The following is a 21034-nucleotide window of genomic DNA, read 5'->3' as shown; positions in this document are numbered from 1 at the left end:
AAATCCAGGAGGGAAGGCTCCCAAACACATTTTATGAGGCCACCATCACCCTGTTCCAAAAATCAGACAAAGACATTACAAAAAAAGAAACCTACAGACCGATATCCCTAATGAACATAGATGCAAAAATCCTCAACAAAATATTAGTGAACAAAATTCAGCAATACATTAAAAAGATTATACATCACGATGAAGTGGGATTCATTCTTGGTATGCAAGAGTGGTTCAACATCCACAAATCACAATGTGATACACCACATTAACAAAATGAAAAATAAAAATCATATGATCATATCAATAGATGCATAAAAAGCATTTGACAAAATCCAACAGCAGTTTATGATAAAAACTCTTAAGAAAGTGGGAATAGAGGGATCATATCTCAACAAAATAAAGGTCATATATGATAAACCCATACCTAACATCATACTCAACAGGGAAAAGCTAAAACCATTCCCCTTAAGTTCAGGAAAAAGGCAAGCTTGCCCACTTTCTCCACTTCTATTCAACATAGTTCTGGAAGATTTAGCCATAGCAATGAGACAAGGAAAACAAATAAAAGGTTCCAAACTGGTAAGGTGGAAGTAAAATTGTCATTGTATGCAGATGACATTATTACTATATGTAGAGAACCCTAAAGACTCCACCAAAAAACTGTAAGAACTGATAAATGAATTTAGTAAAGTAGCAGGATACAAAATGAATACTCAGAAATCAGTTGAATTTGTACATACCAATAATAAAATATCAGAAGGTGAAATCAAGAAAACAGTCCCATTTCCAATTGCTTCAAAGACTATAAAGTACGTAGGAATAAATTTAACCAAAGAAGTAAATGACCTGTACTCAGAAAATTATAAGACACTGAGGAGAGAAATTAAAGAAGACACAAATAGATGGAAACATATACCATGCTCATGGATAGGAAAAATTAATATAGTTAAAATGTCCATACCACCTAAGACAATATACAGATTCAACACAATTCCTATCAAACTACCAATGGCATTTTTCTCAGAAATAGAACATATAATCCTAAAATTTATATGGAACCATAAAAGACCCCAGATAGCCTCGGCAAATCATGAGAAATAAGAACAAAGTGGGAAGTATCATGATACCTGACATCAAATTACACTACAAGCTACAGTATTCAAAACAGCATGGTACTGGCATAAAAACAGACATATAGATCAATGGAACAGAATACAGAGCCCAGAAATAAATTCATGCCTATATGGTCATTTAATCTACGAAAATGGAAGCAAGAATTTACAGTAGGGTAAAGACAGTCTGTGCAATAAATGGTGCTGGGAAACCTGGAAAGACATATGCAAAAAAAATGAAGCTGGATCACCGCCTTGCACCATATACAAAAATATATTCAAAATGGATTAAAGACTTTAACGTAAGACCCAAAACCATAAAACTCCTAGAAGCAAATATAGGAAGAAAGTTTACAGATATTACCCGGAGTAAGATTTTTACTGATATATCCCTTCAGGCAAGGGAAGTAACAGAAAAAATAAACATGTTGGATTAAATCAAACTAAAACATTTTTTCACAACAAAGGAAACCATCAATAAAACAAAAAAAGTATCCTACTGAATGGGAGAAGTTATTTGTCAATGATATATCCGATAAGGAGTTAATGTGAAAATTTATTAAAAAACTCAACTCAACTGCAAAAAAACAAACAAACCAATTAAAAAATAGGTAGAGGACATGAAAAGACATTTTTCTAAAGAGGACATATAGATGACAAACAGACATATGAAAAAATGCTCAACCTCACTAATCATTAGAGAAATGCAAATAAAAACCACAATGAGATACTACCTCACCCCAGTCAAAATGGCTATCATTAATAAATCAACAAACAACAAGTGCTGGCCAGGATGTGGAAAATAGGGAACCCTTGTGCACCGTTGGTGGGATTGCAAATTGGTGAAGTCACTATGGAAATAAGTATGGAGGTATCTCAAAAAACTGAAAATGGAACTTCTTTATGGCCCAGTAATTCCAATCCTAGGTATCTACCCGGAGAAATCCAAAACTCTAATTCTAAAAAATGTTTGCACCCCTATATTTAATGCAGTACTATACACAACAACCAAGACATGGAAACAACCAAAATGCCCATCGGTAGACAACTGGATTAAGAAACTGTGGCATATTTATACAATGGAGTGTTATGCAGCCATAAAGAAGAATGAAATCTTACCATTTGCAACAATATGGATGGACCTAGAGAACATTATGCTAAGTGAAATAAGTCAGACAGAGAAAGACAAATACCATATGATCTCACTTATATGTGGAAGCTAAAGAAAAGAATAAATGAACAAACTAATCAGAAACAGCCTCAGAGAGATAGAGGAAAGACTGAGGGTTGCTAGATGAGAGGGGGAGGTGGGGATGAGGGAGAAGGTGAGGGGATTAGAAAGCAGTCAGTAACCACAAGATTGCCATGGAGATACGAAGTCAGGTTGGGGAATAAAATCAATAATGCTGTAAAGATTTTGTAGGGTATCCAATGGACACTTGTCTTATTAGGGAGTCCACTTCAGGGATGGTGTAGATGCCTGATCATTGCATTGTATACCTGAAGTTGAAGTTGAACAATAATGAATGTCAACTACAATTTTATGTATAGTCACAAGAAGTGGAGTACAGCATTAGGCATACAGACAGTGGAAATGCAATGGCTGTATGTGATGTCAGAGGGCTAGTGGATTGGGGGAGGGAGGTTATCCCTTTGTGAGGGATATAAACGATAAATGTCTAACTATTATATTGTTTTGTACACCAGAAACTAAAAAAACAACAACAACAACAAAATATATATGGCCAAAAAATCAAAAGTAAAAATAAAATAAAATGAATAACAGATTTGTGGTACTTAAATATTTATTATTATGTGATAACTTACAGCAATTTTAGAAACTAAAAAATTGGATTTACATTTTTCAACCGAAAATGATCTTTTTTGATGATACAGATAAAATATTTCATGAAAAAGGTTAGTAGACAGAAGACTGAGATTAAAAAATATTTTTAAAAATCAAGTGTTATATTTAAAATATACAAATGTTCATTATCATTAGTAATAATGATATTACTTGTCTGATTCAGATAGTTAAAAGGTATTTTAAACATTTTAAGACACAAAATATTAAATAATTCCCTCTTGGGAGTAAAAATACTAAATAATCTACTGGTTATTAGTGTTAAATATAGTACTAAATTCCATCCACCAAATTTCTTTTTTGTATAATTACTATATAGCTTGCAGCTTTCTGTGTGTGCTTGAATGAATATCTTTTGGTAGTCTTCCTCTAATATTCTTACTATTTTGAGCTTCCTCAACCTAGGTGTCCATTGACAGGAACGGATAAAGAAGTGGTATATCTGTATCTATATCTATATCTACATCTATATCCAATATATATCATCTATCTATCTATCTATCTATCTATCTATCTATCTATCTATCTATCTATCTATCTATCACCTATGTATTTATCACCTATCATGTCTGTCTGTCTGTCTGTCTGTCTGTCTATCTATCTAGCCATCTCTTTCTAATGTTACTCAGAGATAAAAAAAGAATGAAATTTTGCCATTTGTGACAGTATGGATGGACCTTGAGGGTATTATGCTAAATGAAATAACTCAGATAAAGACAAATACTGTAACATTTCACTTACATGTGGAATCTAAAACACAAACAAACAAACAAACAATTAAAATGAATAAACACAACAAATAGACTCATAGAGAAAATAACTGATAGTTGCCAGAGGGTTGGGCTCTGGGAGATGGGCAAAAAAAGTAAAAGTGAAGGGGGTTAAGAGTTACACGCTTACAACATAAATAAATAAGTAACGGGTATATAAGTTACAATATAGGGAATGCAGTCAATAATATCACAATAATTTTGCACAGCGACAGATAGTTTCTAGCCTTCTGGTGATCACTTGGTACAGTATATAAATGTCAACTTACTATTTTGCACATACAATATGTCAAATATACTTTAATTAAAAAGAGCTTTTCACTCTAGAATGAAAAAACATATATATGTTTTATATATATATATATATAATATTAATATATTTTTGTCTTTCAGTCTCTCACTCCACCCCACCCCCAACCTTGTTTTAGCAAGAAAGGAAAGGAAATGAAAATAAAAAGACACTCTCTGCCCTTTCACAAGTTGAAGAATATTGTCTGTTAATTAATCTATGGTTTTCTACAAGTGGAAAATTAAATGATGCATTAGATATGGTGAGCAAAGTTTCTAGTTTTGTTAATTTTCTGGATCTCATTTAAACCCCTAATCTTTCTTCCTGTCTGTTGTCTCTAAATTATGCCTTTATTTTACTCAGCTACTTCTCTCTCCCTTTCTATTACCAATATCAGGAAAAAATATATATTGCATCTATATATATGTGTGTGGTTATAGACATGTATGTATGTGGATGTGTGGATGTGTTTGTGTATTTGTGAGGGTGTGTGTGTGTGAGAGAGAGAGAGAGAGAGAGAGAGAGAGAACCTTCTATTCACAGCATATTATATTTGCTAAACTGTATGTTCTCTATAACTTCAGCTTTGAAAATTTTTCATAAAAACTGTGTTAACCAAATATAAGCAAAAATAAACAAAAATGACAAATGCTCAATGAAGTCATATTTATTCCAGATTATGCAATTATAATGTTTATCAAATATATTGCCTTTTATATCACTATGGTATTGTGATTCCACAGCTTCTCTAAATGCAGTTAAAATATGATGGATTATATATTGTTTTTAAGAAAAACATATTTGCAAGTTGCTGAGTGTTTTAAACTTAATCAACAGAAGGTCTTGTCATGTTAATTACAATGAATAAACCCCACAGCAATCAGGATAGGCATATCTTGTAAATATAAGTTCTCAAAGCAAGAATCACTCTAATTTCATTCTTTCAAAAATGTTCTGCTTATAAAAGTGGCTCATACTTAAGCAGTAGACTGAAAACAAAGACACAGTATTATTCTCCAATCCATTAAACTATATAACACATTTAAGTAATAACAGACTAGTATGTTTTCTAATTACTCAAAATCAGAGAACTTTAAATCCATGTCTTATTTTAATATTTATCATGGGATTAGAGTTCTATGATTTTGAATTATTTGAAAATATATTATTCTGTTATTACTTAGAATTTTTTACTATTTTTAGTAGCATCAAGGTTATTTAAAATAGCACAACCATATTATACATTTCAATAATTTTTAAACATCAAACCCTGAGGATCTTGAGCGCTAAGACTCCAAGTTCAGAGAACAGTCAAGAGCTTGCAGTTCTATAAGCATTTACTAAACTCAACTGACATAAGAGAGTTTTTCAATGATGAACACCCAATGAGAGGTGACTCAGTGACTCTTTCAAAGGACCTCCTCCTTCCTTAAACTGTGTTTTCTCATTTTAAGATGAAGTCACCTCTAACACGTTCCTCTTAATATTCTGTTTTCTAGGACACAAATGTCAGTTTCTTTAGATATTGCTTCTCAAATATAGTTACAAGAATTAACATTGTTGTGCTGGACTATTCTGAATGTGCTTCAGGTTGTCAAAGTTTATTGTCAATTTTGTCACCTAAAACAAGGTCTCATACTTTTGTTGTTGGAAATATTATATTGCTGGAAATCCCTTCAAATGTTAGTGGGGTAGAAGTATTGTTGTCTATGATTGGGACAGTGTAATATTTCACTTATCTGAGAGTCACTTATTTGGAAACCTCAGATATTCATGGGAGTGACAAAAAACAATATCTCTCTAGGCTCAGCAGGGCAGCCAGGAATCCCCACAGTCAGACAAATCAGATGGTGTAGACCAGTTTTTGGCAGAGTCAGACCCAAGACAATTGAATATAAGGGAGAGATGGACCAATCACAAGTCAAGCACAGGTTGGCCAGCGAAATGTATCAAAATGAACACAGACAATGGGGCCATCAAGGACAGTTCTGTATGAACTGGTGTTGTTGCTTTGTTCAACCTTATAATAATTCTTTGCGTTCAAGGCAAAAAAGTTCTTCTCTTTACCTCATAGAAATGGTAGAGTTAAAGGCACTTTGACATATTATAGTGGGTTTGAATTCTACTCCTGAGAGAGAGAGAAATGGTATGTTTAGTTGTGCAGGCTTGTATCTGCACTTTTTAACTCAATTAGCATATGCCTAGAAGGGAGCATAAGATTTCATACTGCAATATGTATCTTTATGTTCTCTGATAGTGTAAATTTGACAATATCGTAAGTGTAATTCTTATGTTTAAAGTTCATATTTTAACTGAAATGACCCTTAAACCAAGCCAACTATAGCCTCTAATACTTAACTAAAGAAATAGCAATATGGGGCCAGCCCGGTGGCTCAGGTGGTTAGAGCTATGTGCTCCTAACTCCGAAGGCTGCCGGTTCGATTCCAACATGGGCCAGTGGGCTCTCAACCACAAGGTTGCCAGTTCAATCCCTCGAGTCCCGCAAGGGATGGTGGGCAGTGCCCCCTGCAACTAGCAACGGCAACTGGACCTGGAGCTGAGCTGCACCCTCCACAACTAAGACTGAAAGAACAACAACTTGAAGCTGAACAGCACCCTCCACAACTAAGATTGAAAGGACAACAACTTGACTTGGAGAAAAAAAAATCCTGGAAGTGCACACTCTTCCCCAATAAAGTCCTGTTCCCCTTCCCCAATAAAATCTTAAAAAAAAAAAAAAAAAGAAATAGCAATATGTTTAAAACTAGAAGGAAAACTAGTTGGGCTGGACATATTGTGGTATGGTATGCAGGAGCGCAACTTCAGGAATCATAAAGTATTTTGAAGAATAATTTTCATTATATGAGATTTTCTTCTATACTAAATGAAGACTCTATAATCTCAACCCTAGATTCTACTACTATAGGGTATTTAAGGAGACCAAGCATTAAAAAAAAAAAGGAAAAGAAAAGAAAAGAAATCCAAGTCTGATATTTTGGCTTTATTTTGTTTCTCTAAATAAAACTTACTGGGAAAAAGAATTACAGAAGATAATTATCTGTCCTGTCAACACAATTGACTAGAAGTTCTCAGTGGTCCTAGAGATTTAGTATAAATTTTGACAGTACCTTTATCATTGACAGAGCGTTACATTAAATGGTCACAGATTAGTCAAAATAAAAGTTACATAATTTAGGCAATGTGGATCAAGTTATTAAGCACGTTTTCATTATCAATTTATAATTCATTTGTTTATTTATTAGTTTATTCAAATCACCTCCATTTGATTGAGTATATAATATGTATCATGCACTGCTCTTAACATCTTGGGAATAGCAATGAATCAGATAACCAAGCGTACCTCCTTTAAGAATTCTTACATTCTATTTTAGGAAGCCAGACAACAAAGTAAAAAAAATAAATAAATAAAAAATAAATAAAAACAAAAAACAAAAACAAACAAAGGCAAATAAATAAACAAAAGCAGTTTCATATAAGAATAAAAAGCTTGAACAAAATAGGAGGGAGTCGGGAAAGGTATCATCCAAGTAGGTAACCTTGGGGTTTACACATGAGGTATGAGTAAAAAGTCAAAAACACAAGTATTTGGTGTCTCAGTAAAAAATATAGTACAAGTTGCAAATGATGGAGGAGTCTATGGGCTAATTGGAACAAAAGAAATGTTTGGAGATGTATCTCCTATACTCTTCACTGGGTGATTGATTGATTTTACTATACTCAAAGAAAAATATTAATAGGGAATGCTAATACTTTTTGCTATCTCGGGTTTCTTTACCCCCTTTTTTATTATATGGCACTGACAATTTTCTGTTGTAAACAGAACCATGTGTAGTTATAAACTTTAGCATCACATTCTAAACCACTTTATTATTTAATACTGGATGAAAACAGCATTATATAAATTCTATAAATAACTAAATTAAATATTATAATATAATCTACAAAGTAAAGTAACCAAAAATCGGTGCTCTTTTTCCAGAAAAAAAAAATATACATATATGGCTGAACATCATAATTTCAGATGATCTGCAGTTATACTATAATTCTTTCCAAATGCAATGGTTTTAGTTAGAGAGTGTCTTTAGATCAACTTACTTAATTAAAGTTTTAAGAAAAATAGTCTTTGTATTTGTGTGAACAAATATAATGAAAAATAACTAATATGTCAATAAATGTATTGATAAATATATAAAAACTTGAAATATAATCTCTTATTGATGAAGAGGGATACTTATAAAAATTGCCAATACAAATAATAATTTTTAACAGTTACTAATAGGCTATTGAATTTCCTTCCACCATAAAAGTAAAATAATAACATTGTTTAAAAGTGCACTCAACAAATGACAAAATATAATTGATCAAAAGCTCAATATTCTTTTGTTTTTATTATTTTCTAAGGAAGAAAACATTTGATTAAATAGCCAGATTTTGCATAAAACAGACTTAACAATGAAGATCAGTTTCTAATTTGGAGGAAAAATAATTGATAGTGTACCTACATTCAGAACTAGCTTATCTTTACATATGTATTATATATATATATATATATATATATATATATATATATATATATATATATATATATATATATATATATATATATATATATATATATATATATATATATATATATGTAATATATATATATATACACACACACACACATATATGAAACTAATTTGAAAGAAAATTAAAACAATTATTTAAAACATAATATTCAGATATTTTAATTTTATCTGAAATATATTAACAACAAAAAAATTCAACCAAAAGTCAAATGTATTATCCATTACCCTACTTTTATGAATATTGTTCACTTAACTCCTTTGCTTTTAATAAAAGCTTTAAATTAAAATGAAATATATTTGGAAGGTATCAGAAAACATGAAGTGTACACCCTATAGTTTTGTCTCATGACTGGTTTCCTCTTTTTTCCCAGGAACGATTCTAACCTTTACCTGAGGCATCATAATCTGTCATCCTGGAAATAGTAACATATGCCAGCATCCCACTGCTTGTGTTCAATTTGCAAACAGTATGTGAAAGTTTGTCAAATTCATGTGTTTTCAGCATGTTACTTTGTCACCATCTTACAGGTTAAAATGCCACCACATCTACTGCTGCAGTTTTCCCAGCAGAAAACAGGTGTGTATTGATTACTTCATCAGCAGGGAAACAACGGTTTTGTCTCTTCCTTACCATGTCATTATAATGTAAAGTAGCATCTAAACTATGACAACAAGCTGATATGTAGTGAACTGGAGGTAAAGTTTCCAGGTGTTTGGGTAGTTCTCAATGTGAATGGGCACAATGATTTGATTTTCCTCATTTAATGACAGCAATTTGTTTATTGTCTGTTTTAGGAGAATCTACATTTTTTACAAACATGCGTAGTATACTGAAAAGTGTATAACATGTAAGCATTGGTTGGGGGAGGGGCTAGGATTACAGCCAATTTTTCCCCAAATATGTATTTATATTTATAATCTTATTTCTTCCCTAACCATATTTCATTTGTAAATTTTTAAAATAGATTAATAGAAATATAGGGTTTTTAAACATGGACACTACGGTGCATGCCATAGCTAACAGGAGTATGTCTAGTTTTAATAACATATTATATTTGAATGATTTTCTATTGTTTTTATTTTTGTATAATATTCAATGCATTTAAGTGTTGCCAATTAATATATATTTTAGCAATGAGAAAATATTATTTTAGAGTGTGATTTATATTGATTAGGATTTTCGTTATACATAAAACAACTATTATGATTAATTTCCAGGAAAATTTATCTTCTAAAAAAGGTTAATTTGGAAAATAACAAATTAGAAATTTACTATATCTGAAAAATATTATATTGGAACAACTTCAATAAATATTTTTATAGGATAAAATCAATTTTAAAAACATATGAAACTCCATATATCAAAAAATTAAGAGAAATAAAAAAAATGTATAAGAGTGAGGAATAAAAGAAAAATCGGTATTCTAATCCATAAATTAGAACACTGAGATTGTGTTTTGGTTGTGGCATTAACTTTTAGGAAGAACAAATATACTTTAGAAACCTATGCACGTACGTTATCTTTGTGTTTTAGGGTATGGTCATCATTTATTAAAACGGCCACATAGCTGAAAAAAAAATCTTAGACTTGAATTCTTATTTGTTTATCTTGTATTTTTTAAATACCTACTAAGTGGGAGCCTCTGGATTTACTCTGTGAATATAAAGAATAAAGAAAAAACAATATTTTTTCTCTGTATAAATTATTAATATTCTAATGACAAACACAGATACAAATAATCCCCAAACTGACTTTTAAATGGATTAATGGAGGGAAGCATAAAATGATATGTAAGCACATAGGGAGAACGCAAACCTTCTGTTGGAAATTACCCCAGCCTTTTCATCCTGCCTAGTCCGATAGCATAGTCCTGTCGCGCATCTCCCCAACTTCTTCAAACCAGAACCCATTTTATGTATCAATCAAGCTTCATTTCACTCTTTATATTGAGAAAGTATTTAAGCTGTGTGCCTACTTTGAAGCTTAATCAAGTATACTGTTTTGTTTTGTTTTTTAATGACAGACCTAGCAGCAGCACAGGTAATAGTAATAATAGCAGATGAGATAGCAACAATGTGTAACATGTGCTACAGTCGTTGTGCCCCAGGTACTTCCTGACTGTATACAGGTATTGCCTTTTTTGATTGTACACAAAAATATGTAATAATATGGAAGTGGAAACTGAAGCTTAAAGAGATCCCACATCATATTCTACTAGCAAATCAAATATCCACATTATTATTTTTCCAAAATATTAATTTTCCCCACAGCCTAAGGTATTAATAATTATACTAATGTTTATTTAGTATAATATTAAAATACGGTGATATTGTAATATAATAATAAATACATATTTGGTTTCCATCCCAATGACTGGTATAGAGATTCTAAAACCATTGTAATTTTCTGATATGAGTGAAAGGAACATCTTTTGTTATTTATAACAAGACACTTTCCACAATACATGAATGTATGCTAATTAGATGACTCTAGGTGGGCCCTTACATGGTTTCAGGATGGGACCTGGTTGCCAGAGGAATCAACTATGTGATTAGGAGGTTGGAACTTTCAGCTCCATCCTCCAACCTCCAGAGAGGAGAGAGGAGATGAAGATTAAGTTCAGTTAAAAATGGCCAATCATTTAATCAATACTACCTACATAATGGGATCTCTATAAAACCCCTAAATGAAGGAGTGCAGACAGCTTCTGGGTTGGTGAACCAGCGGAAGTGCTGGCAAAGGGTATGGCCAAAGAAGACATGGCAGCTCTCATCCCATCTTTCATACCTTGCCCTATAAATTTCTTCCACTTTTTTGTGCTAACTGGTATCCTATATAATAAACCAGTGATAGTAGGTAAAGTGCCTTCCTGAGTTCTGTGAGCCATTCTAGCCAATTACAGAACCCAAGTAGGGGGTCATGAGAACCCCTGGGAGTACGGGAGGTGCAGGCTTGCAAATGGCATCTGAAGCGAGAACAGTCTTGTGAGACTGAGTCCTTCACCTGCGAGGTTTGCACTAACTCAAAATAGTGTCAGAACTTAAAGTAATTGTAGGACATTCAGTTCGTGTCTGGAGAGTTGGAGAATTGGTTGATGTGAAAAAAAAATTCACACATTTTATGTCAGTAGTGTTGCTAGAAGTATGAAAGTTGCTTTTATATAAGCATTCAACTTGTACCTTATAGAACAATTTTTGAGAGTTGCATGTCTACATGTAAGACTATATGCAACAAAAATACAACTAACATTATATTTAATAGTGAGAAACCTGATGCTTTCCTACTAAGATCAGATACAAGTTAAGAATGTCCTCTCTCACCACTCTTTTTCAACATCATGCTAATGAAAGGACTTCTAGTCAATAAAGAATATAAAATGTGTACAATTGGGAAGCATGATAAAACTGTCTTTGTTTACAAATGACCTGGTCACTTACATAAAAAATCCTAAGAATTGACAAAAAAAATCCTCCTGGAACTAAAAAGTGATTATCGCAAGATTGAAGGATACAACGTTAAAATACAGAAGTCAAAATTATTTTTCTGTATACCAAAAATAAATAAGTGGAAGTTGAAATTAAAAACATAACGCCATGTACATAAGCACCCCCAAATATGAAATACCTAGGTTTAATATATACATACATACATATATATGTATATATATGTGTGTGTGTGTGTGTGTGTGTGTATATATATATATATATATATATATATATATATATATATATATATATATATATATAAATGTATATGAGGAAAACTACAAAACTCTGATGCACAAAATCTGAGTAAGTAAATGGAGATATGGGTATATGCCATGTTCATGAAGAGGAAGACTCAATATTGTCAAGATGTCAGTTTTTCCAAAATTGATCTATATATTCAATGCAATTCCAATGAAAATCTCAACAAGTTATTTTGTGTATATCAATAAAGTGATTCTTACGTTTATACAAAGAGCCAAAAGACCCAGAATAGCTAACATAATATTGAAGGAGAAGAACAAAGTTGGAGGACTGATGCTACCCTACTTTAGGACTTACTATAAAGCTGCAAAAATCAAGCCTTGGTGTAAAAATACCCAAATAGATTAATGAAACAGAACAAACAGCCCATAAATATCGTTAACCAATCTTTGACAAAAGAACAAAGTCAATGCAATGGAGGAAAAATAGAGTCCTTCAACAAATATTATTTGAACAAGTGAAAATCACATGAAAAAAAATTAATCTAGACACATACACTTTTCACAAACATTAACTCAAACTGGATCACGGACCTACCTAAATGTAAAATCCTAGAATATGGCATAGGAGAAAACCTAGACGATCCAGGTTTTGTGATGTCTTTTTAGATACAATATGAAACACACATTCCATGAAAGAAATAATTGATAAAACTGGACTTTATTAAAATTTAAAAAAAGTCTTCTCTGCAAATACAGTACTAAGAGAATTAGAAGACAAGCCAGAGACTGAGAGAAAATATTTACAAAAGACACATCTGATAAAGTACTATTACCCAGAATGTCTAAAGAACTTTCAAAACTTTTAAAAAACAAAGAAAGAGAACAACCTGATTAAAAATGGCTCAAAGACTGTAAAAGACACCACATAGAAAAATATATGCAGATGGCAAATAAGCTTACGATAAGATTTTTACATCATGTCATCAGGGAAACGAAAATTAAAACAACAATGAGATACTACTATACACCGATTAACATTGCCCAAATCCAGAAGACTGACCATACCAAATGCTTATGAAGATGTGGAGCAAGTGGAAATCTCATTCACTCTTGGTGGGATGCAAAAGTGTACAACAATTGTTTGGAAAACAATTTTATCTTTTTTTTTAATAAAACTAGACATACTCTTAACTTATGATCCATCAATCATGTTCCTTAGTCTTTATCCAAAGGAGTTGAAAACTTATGTCCACACTGAAACCTATACATGAATAATTATAACAGCTTTATTGATATTTGCAAAACTTGGAAGCAACTAAGATGTCCTTCAGCAGGTGAATCGATAAATAAACTGGTACATCCAGATAACAGAATACAATTACTGTTGAAAATAAATGATCTATCAAGCCATGACAAGACATGGAGGAACCTGTAATGTAAATTACTAAGTGAAAGAAGTCAATCTGAGAAGGCTACATACATATAATATGATTCTAATCATACGACATTCCGGAAAAGACCAAGTTATGAAGGCAATAAGATCAATGGTTGCCAGGGTTGCAGTGGGAGCAGCAGAAAGGATTTTTAGGAACTGGAAATATTCTGCATGATACGATGGATATATGTCATACATTTGTCCAAATGTATAATGCTAAGAGTGAGCCCTAAGGTAAAATGTGGACTTTGGGTAATTATGATGTATCAATGTAGGTTCATCCTTGGTTTCAAAAAAGAAAAAGTATCATTCTGTTAGATTTACTGTGGTGACACTTTATATACAAATATCAAATCATTGTGTTTTGCACCTGAAACTAATATAACATTATATGTCAATTATACCTTAATTGAAAAAAAATGTACCATGGTGGTGAGGGATGTTGATAAAGTGAAAAGCTACGCATATGTGGGAGAAGGTGCGTGTGGGAAATTTCTGTACCTTTCTCCCAATTTTGATGTAAACCTAAAGCCGATGTTAAAAATTAAAGTCTTTAAAAAAAAAAGTGATGGTACATTCACCAAAGACAGTGCATTCTAAAATTTAGCTTTATGAGTGTTCTTTAGGTTTTGGGTACAATGGGCTTCACACTATTAAGATAGCTTTATCTTTATTTTTTAAAATGGTATGCTACCATATAAACATACATTCAATCAAGTTGCAGAACATTTCCTTTATCTCAAAAGTTCCCTCATATACCCTTTTACTCTAAGCTCTGGAAGTTACTAATCTATTTCCTGTCATAAATATAACTGTACAGAAATTCATATAAATATATGCAATCATTATGTAGGTTTCTAAGTCTTATTTCTTTCCCATAATTAATCCATCTATATTCATCCATGTTGTTGAATGTATCATTAGTTCATTCCCTTTCATTGCTGCATAATATTCCATTATATGAAAAGATGTAGCAAATATTACTCATCTAATCATGAGATGAACAGTTTATTTCCTTTTTTTTTTGCAATTATGAATGAATCTGCTGTAAACATTTATGCATAGGTTTTTGTGTGGTCATATATTATTATTCCTATTGACTAAATACCAAGCAGGGAAATTACTGGGTTGGATTTCTTGCCTGAATCTTAGAATCATCAATTTTCCGAAGGAATCCTCGTTTCACTTACGGAGAATAGTAATAGAAAATAAGGTCTGGATGCAAGGTGTGTTCGTTGTTACTGAGGAGTTCATTCTAGGCCCTCTCAACTGACACAGCAAGGAGACACGTGTGCCATGAATATACACATATCTGTAAACATGTCTCTATCCAGCCTTCTATGTCTATATAAAGTTAAATATCAGTTAATGCAAATGTCTTCAATGATAACCCATTATTATATCTCCAACAGCTATCTATTATTACATAAGTAATTGTAACTGCTTTTCCTTTCATATCTATAACTTCTCAGTCCAACTATAAGAAACCTGGCTCCCATCATCCAAAATCCATTTAGTTAATTGTTCAAGCCACTATACATATAGAATGGTTTCTGAATTGTTTACCTGTACCTCCATGAGAGATAACTTTATCAACTAAAATACAATGCTCATGTACAGTTCTTTTGTCTTTCATTTTGATTCCTCACATTTCCAAAACTCTATTGGTCCATATTCTTTCCCCTAACTCCATTAGTGATGTTCCATACATTTATAACACATAGAATCTTTATCACAGTCAGGATTCTGTTCTGGGTCCTCTATCTAATTGATTTATTTTTAAATTTGCATACACTAAGGTCTTTGTGATGTCAATTTCTATGTGTTTTGACAAAAGATTCAGGCATCTATCATTACAGTATCAAAAAAAATAAAGCTGAATTGATTTTTCCTAAAATTTACCATGCACATCAACTATTCAACTATTTTAACCCTCCCTGATTCCATGTCAAATACTGATCCATTCAGTCTCTAAGGGTTTGTCTTTTCCAGTGAACTGGAACGCACCCCTTTTCAACTGGCTCTTTTCACTGTGCAATAAGCATTTAAATTCTATGCCTGCCTTTGCATAGCTTTATAGCATATTCCCATTACTTGCTGAATAGTGTTCTATTATATGAATGTACTATGATTTGTTTATCCATTCACCTATGGAGAGGCATCTTGATCACCTCCAGTTCTTGGCACCTATGAATACACACACACACACACACACACACACACACACACACACACACACACACACCAGGGGTGCCAAAAAAAGTATACAAGTGGACACTTTGGTCAATGATGCTCAAGCAGTAGTTCTCTGTAATCAGATGTGTCTGGACCCTGATGGCAACCACTTTGAAGACCTCTTGTAACTGCAGAAGTCAAATGTGATTTGTATTCATCTTATGTTATCGGTATGTATTGAGTATTACAATTTTAATACAGTTTTCTTAAAATGTGCATAGATTTTTTTTTTATTTTTTTTTTTGGTTCTCTCTATATATATATCCTTGTGCAGGTTTCTGTGCAGATGTAAGTATTCGAATCATTTGAGTAAATAGCTTCCCGGGATTTGGGTTGGTATTGTCTTGACACTATAAATTATGTTGGGAAGAATTAACATCTTACACAAAATGAGTCTTCCCACCCATTATTATGAAATATCTGTCCATTTGTTTGGATCTTCTTTTATTATTTTTATCACTGTTTTGTAATTATGTGCATACATTCAATACACATTTGGTTAGATCTACACCTAAGAATTCCTTTTTTTGAAAGGGAGAGAGGTATAATAATAGATGGGACCAATTTTAATTTCAAATTCCAAAATTTATTGCTAGACTATAGGGAAGCAATTGACTTTTACATATTGACCTTGCATCCTTACACTTCTCTGTATTTGTCTATTAGTTCCAGCACTTGTTATGTAGATACCTTGGTATTTTCTATATAGATAATCGTGTTTATACCTTTCAACGAATTGGTCCATTTCACTCATGTTATCAAAATTGTAGATATAGATTTGTTCTCAGACTTCATTATTATGCTTTAAATGTCCACCTGGACCATAGTGTTCAACCCTCTTTCATTTATAATAGTGGCAATTTGTGTCTTCTCTATTTTATTTTAGTTAGCCTTTCTAAAGGTTTGTTAGTTTTATTGATCTTTTAAAGAAACCAGCTTTTGGCTCATTGATTTTTTTTTCTTTCTTTTTGTTGGCCTGCTTTACATTTCATTTATTTGTGCTCTAATTTTTATTTCTTTTCTTTTGCCTGCATTAAGCTTAAATTGCTCTTCTTTCTCTAGTTTACAAAGGTGAAAGCTTTACCTGGTTTTCACTGAGCATGTAACATTACATTTTATCTCTTCTATTAGTCTCTCAATTGTACATTTAAAAAATGCTTTTAGTGGTTGTCCGAAAGTTTCCAATATAGCATTTTAACTAAATCTCCAGTAACTATCAAATAACACTGTATAATTTCACATGTAGTATACATTTAAGAGTGTACTCCCACCTTCTTTTTCATGTCACTTGTGTCATTGCTGTTATTCATTTCACTTATCTACATGCTATAATGACCCAATGCTCCTTTACCATTATTTCTTTAAAGTTATATAAATAAATTAAAAATCAATCTTGGGGAGATCAAAGATGGCAGATTAGATAAACACTGTGCCAGCTTCCTTCTGTGAACAAATGAAAAGTATAACTAAATTACAGAACAATCAACCTGGAGAACCATCTGAATTCTGGCTGAAAGAAGTTTTATAAATAAGGATATAAAGAAGAAGCCACATTGACACTGGCAGGAGGAGTGTAGAAGCAGAACTGGCTAATCCCAAACCTCCATGTGGCAGTTGAGAATCAGGATGGATATCTTGGCTGCAAAGCTTCCCCCCAGAGGAGTAAGGAACACCATCTCTACACCAGTCTCCCAAAACCCGAGTACTGGTGCCGGGAAGAGGAGTCCCCACAACATGTGGCTATGAAAAATGTGGGGATTCTGACTATCTAGGTGGATGGAATGCAGTGAAAAACCCAGATGTCTTCTTAAAGGGCCTGCTCACAGACTCTCAGTCCCCGGCACTCACCTTGGGCTCCTGCAGAGGGACAGTAACGCAGGGGGTATTGGAGACATACGGGGGTCAGACTGAGTTGTGTGGCTTCAGGACCAGCGATGGAGGACAGTCGACATTTTCCCTGTGAGGGGTCTTTTTCTTTTGCTGCCAGCCGGCTGGCACCACTTTTCCTGTGTCGAACCCTCCCCCTACACTTTTGGTCAAATCTGAATCTGATTGGTCTAAAGAGCTACATTGCTACATCCTGCTGACTCACTGGGACCCAACCCCACCCAACTCCCCCAACACCTGAGATACTTTATCCAGCAGCAGCCAACCCTACCCACATTGCACTCTTTCTTGGAAAACTATCAGAGTCAGACAGACCCCAGGTGGTTGGTGACTGGCCTCAGTGTTCTCTGAGACTTTTGCTGAGTAACTGCAGGCTCACCACTGGCACCAAACAGGAGTCTACATTAATCTGTCGATCACAACTCTTCCCACTCTAGTGACTCCCTAAGACCTGCCTCACCAAACTCACATGCCGCATGAGGCTTTATCACTGACTGAACCTTAAGGGAGCTGGCAGGTGGCAGCAGGCCTTGAGGTATCCTGGCTTTTTGCAGAGCTACCCCAGGCCCAGTACTAGTGGCAAATGTCCTCAGTTCTCAGCATGGCCTGTCCCATGCACCTCCAGGGTTACCACATGCAGCAAACAACAATGAATCACTTTTTAGCTCTTGCCAGGTAGTCCCAAGCTGGCCACAGACAGTGGGTGACTTGGGCCTCAGCCATTTGCAAGAACTAATATACTTGGACATTGACTTCAGACAACAGCAGAGCACCACCCAATTAGCCCCACAAGCAGCACACCCAATGGGCAGTCTCAACAGGCACCAGAGCCCTGGGGCAAATCCACTCAGTGGGGGAAGCACCCCACAGATCTGCCTGTAAGCTGTGAATGTGGCCAAACCCCACAGCCAATCACCCTTGGGTCAATTCCACCCACTGAGACTGTGCTACTGGGACGTACACGATACCTACTACATAAGGGCACCTGGCCAAGACTGGGGGTTGTAGCAGATCTAGAAACAAACAGAGAGGTAGCCAAAATGAGGAAACAAAGAAGTATATCCCAAATGAAAGAACAGGAGAAAACTCCAGAAAATAACTAAACAAAATGGATATATCTTAAAATTCACTGATTTATTCCTCAGCTGCATTCTTACTGAAAAGAAATTCCTCATACACATCTTATGGTGTTTCTTTTCTTGTTTGTTTTTACCACTTAATTCTTTAGTGTATTACTAGAGTTGTTTTAACATTCTTGTATGATAATAGCAATATCTGTATTATAAATATTACATATTTATAATGAACAAGATTATGTATTCAATGTTTATGGTACAATTGACATGAATAAATAAACAAACCTTCAATTGTATAATGCAACATTTTATGTTCTAAAATTTCACTGTTGTTTTCCACAATGAAAATGTTTAGTTTGTGAGTCAGTAGCAACTTATACCTAGATAGCATTTGAAATATGACTAGTACAACAGAGAAACTAAATTTTAAATTTTGCTCAATTTTAATTAAATTTAAATAGCCACGTTGAGCTGGTGGCTACCTATTATCACAATTCTAGAATTTATCAAATCTTAACACAGCGTTACTATTTCCAATTAAAGAAACTATAACTCAGCACAAATTGCTCCACTATACACTAGGAGATATATATATATATATATATATATATATATATATATATATATATATATATTTTCTTAATAAACAGATCAGGAAAAGAGTCAATCTACATGGGTCACAACTAAGACTTTATCCAGCATGAGCAATAATCTTTCATGTCTATATCTAAAAATATTCATGACTACTGACAAACTGACTATTATTTCATAATCAAGAAAGATAGATTGCACAAAAGTTCAGACAATGAAATACTTTAGTTATCTATATTATTCCTAGAATAAGGGATCCATGGAATCTCAGGCAGATTATGGGGTTTATTCTCCAGTATGATGAAATGTACATGCATTCACAAAACATGATTATTTGAAAGAAAGGGATACAATTATTCAACCACTAACTCAATTTTGACATATTTATAAATGATGCCATGGTACAATTCAAAGGGATCAACATTGGGAATTAGAAATAGACATCTTGGCTTATTGTGCACATGCCTTGAGCATCAATTCTTTGAATCATACTGTCCTCTTGTGTAAATTAGAGACAATTATTGACTTCACGCAGTTGCTGATAGTGCAAAGGAACTATATATTTTTCAAGGATTATGATTTCTTTTTTGTTTATTTAGCTCAAAACAAGCCCCAGGATTCTGAAATTACAATTCAATATAAATATTGACAATATCAAATGTTTACTTTTATTTGTGTACATTATGTGCATAGTACAAACTATTACGTATGTATTTTAATTATAAAAACTCACATATACATGACGTTTCCTCTGAAATACATGACAAAATCTAATTGAAGTAGCTTCCTTTTGAATCATTTATATCGGAAAATGTAGGATCGTGAGATATAATTACGATGTCCATGAACTGAATCTATTTATCAATATGTAGGTTTGCTCAATTCACCCCATACTGTTTTCCTGCATTATTTCAACTAGATGAGGTGGTGTATACACTGCTAGTAATTTAGCCAGCTGATAATAGATGCATACCATTTTAACATTACAGCAGGGAGTCCTTGTCTTGCCTTTTCAATTCATAGCATTGTTACTTAATGCAACACCAATTAACACTTAAGTGATGGAGTTTCAGATTCTAGGTAAAAACTGGAAATCTTTCTTTCATGTCTCTGTACTGGAGCTTGTACAGTTATGATATTTAATCAGCTGAAAGCCCAGGGCATGCACTTGTAGTTAGGTTATTATTTAGAATTGAATGCAGCACTGCTGCTGTGCCAAACCTTACTGGTATCATTTATGTAAGGTTTAATGGTTTCTGGTACTCCTCCTAGCTCCTCACTCACCAGGCTATTCTGCTATAATGCGGCAGAATATTTTAAAAGACTTGTTTGTGACTGAAGTCAATGGAGGTAGGATAAAAGTAGTGAAATTGAAATAGATTAATTAATTTCCAAAAATAAGCATGATTTTTTTCCAGTCCTATTCAATTTTCAAACTCACGAATACGACATAACGACTCAGAAAAGGATAAAGAGTAATAAATTGAATATCCACTT

This window comes from Rhinolophus sinicus, linkage group LG05, assembly GCF_036562045.2.
Source record: "Rhinolophus sinicus isolate RSC01 linkage group LG05, ASM3656204v1, whole genome shotgun sequence".
NCBI classification, from domain to species: Eukaryota; Metazoa; Chordata; class Mammalia; order Chiroptera; family Rhinolophidae; genus Rhinolophus; species Rhinolophus sinicus.
This window is presented reverse-complemented; position numbering follows the sequence as displayed.